Source organism: Branchiostoma floridae, chromosome 5, assembly GCF_000003815.2.
Source record: "Branchiostoma floridae strain S238N-H82 chromosome 5, Bfl_VNyyK, whole genome shotgun sequence".
Classification (NCBI taxonomy): domain Eukaryota; kingdom Metazoa; phylum Chordata; class Leptocardii; order Amphioxiformes; family Branchiostomatidae; genus Branchiostoma; species Branchiostoma floridae.
Genome location: NC_049983.1, coordinates 6,351,574 through 6,354,076, shown reverse-complemented (window position 1 = coordinate 6,354,076; position 2,503 = coordinate 6,351,574).

Below are 2,503 nucleotides of genomic sequence, written 5' to 3'. Positions count from 1 at the left end.
CCGGTGCCGCGACAAGCGGTGTTTAAAGAAAGACGCTTGCGGTTGCGCCTAAACAGAGCCCATATACTCGAGAATATATCGAGAAGGAGGCATCCGAATATTTTGCGGTTTCCACCTTTCGATTCCTTGTTAAGAGACCTTTCCAGCCATACCAAGTTTGCCAGGCGGGAGCTTAAAGCCTAAGCTCCAATCGCGGCATTAAGTCACCCCCCCCCTACCCGGTGCCGCGACAAGCGGTGTTTAAAGAAAGGTGCTTGCGGTTGCGCCTAAACAGAGCCCATATACTCAAGAATATCTCGAGAAGGAAGCATCCGAATATTTTGCGGTTTCCACCTTTCGATTCCTTGCTAAGGGACCTATTTACCCATACCAAGTTTGCCAGGCCGGAACTTAAAGCCTAAGCTGCAATCGCGGCATTAAGTCACCCCCCTACCCGGTGCCGCGACAAGCGGTGTTTAAAGATAGGCGCTTGCGGTTGCGCCTAAACAGAGCCCATATACTCAAGAATATGTCGAGAAGGAAGCATCCGAATATTTTGCGGTTTCAATCTTTCGATTCCTTGCTAAGTTACCTTTCCAACCATACCAAGTTTGCCAGGCCGGAACTTAAAGCCTAAGCTACAATCGCGGCATTAAGTCAACCCCCTTCTCGGTGCCGCGACAAGCGGTGTTAAAGAAAGGCGCTTGTGGTTGCGCCTAAACAGAGCCCATATACTCAAGAATATCTCGAGAAGGAAGCATCCGAATATTTTGCGGTTTCCACCTTTCGATTCCTTGCTAAAGGACCTTTCCAACCATACCAAGTTTGCTAGGCCGGAACTTAAAGCCTAAGCTAAAATCGCGGCATTAACTCACCCCCCTACCCGGTGCCGCGACAAGCGGTGTTTAAAGAAAGGCGCTTGCGGTTGCGGCTAAACAGAGCCCATATACTCAAGAACATCTCGAGAAGGAAGCATCAGAATATTTTGCGGTTTCCACCTTTCGATTTCTTGCTAAAGGACCTTTCCAACCATACTAAGTTTGCTAGGCCGGAACTTAAAGCCTAAGCTACAATCACGGCATTAAGTCACCCCCCTACCCGGTGCCGCGACAAGCGGTGTTTAAAGAAAGGTGCTTGCGGTTGCGCCTAAACAGAGCCCATATACTCAAGAATATCTCGAGAAGGAAGCATCCGAATATTTTGCGGTTTCCACCTTTCGATTCCTTGCTAAGGGACCTATTTACCCATACCAAGTTTGCCAGGCCGGAACTTAAAGCCTAAGCTGCAATCGCGGCATTAAGTCACCCCCCTACCCGGTGCCGCGACAAGCGGTGTTTAAAGAAAGGTGCTTGCGGTTGCGCCTAAACAGAGCCCATATACTCAAGAATATCTCGAGAAGGAAGCATCCGAATATTTTGCGGTTTCCACCTTTCGATTCCTTGCTAAGTTACCTTTCCAACCATACCAAGTTTGCCAGGCCGGAACTTAAAGCCTAAGCTACAATCGCGGCATTAACTCACCCCCTTACCCGGTGCCGCGACAAGCGGTGTTTAAAGAAAGGCGCTTGCGGTTGCGCCTAAACAGAGCCCATATACTCAAGAATATCTCGAGAAGGAAGCATCCGAATATTTTGCGGTTTCCACCTTTCGATTCCTTGCTAAGAGACCTTTCCAACCATACCAAGTTTGCCAGGCCGGAACTTAAAGCCTAAGCTACAATCGCGGCATCAAGTCACCCCCCTACCCGGTGCCGCGACAAGCTGTGTTTAAAGAAAGGCGCTTGCGGTTGCGCCTAAACAGAGCCCATATACTCGAGAATATCTCGAGAAGGAAGCATCCGAATATTTTGCGGTTTCCACCTTTCGATTCCTTGCTAAGGGACCTATTTACCCATACCAAGTTTGCCAGGCCGGAACTTAAAGCCTAAGCTATAATCGCGGCATTAAGTCACCCCCCTACCCGGTGCCGCGGCAAGCGGTGTTGAAAGAAAGGCGCTTGCGGTTGCGCCTAAACAGAGCCCATATACTCAAGAATATCTCAAGAAGGAAGCATCCGAATATTTTGCGGTTTCCACCTTTCGATTCCTTGCAAAGGGACCTTTCCAATCATACCAAGTTTGCCAGGCCGGAACTTAAAGCCTAAGCTACAATCGTGGCATTAAGTCACCCCCCTACCCGGTGCCGCGACAAGCGGTGTTTAAAGAAAGGCGCTTGCGGTTGCGCCTAAACAGAGCCCATATACTCAAGAATATCTCGAGAAGGAAGCATCCGAATATTTTGCGGTTTCCACCTTTCGATTCCTTGCTAAAGGACCTTTCCAACCATACCAAGTTTGCCAGGCCGGAACTTAAAGCCTAAGCTACAATCGCGGCATTAAGTCACCCCCCCCCTACCCGGTGCCGCGACAAGCGGTGTTTAAAGAAAGGCGCTGGCGGTTGCGCCTAACCAGAGCCCATATCCTCGAGAATATCTCGAGAAGGAGGCATCCGAATATTTTGCGGTTTCAATCTTCCGATTCCTGGCTAA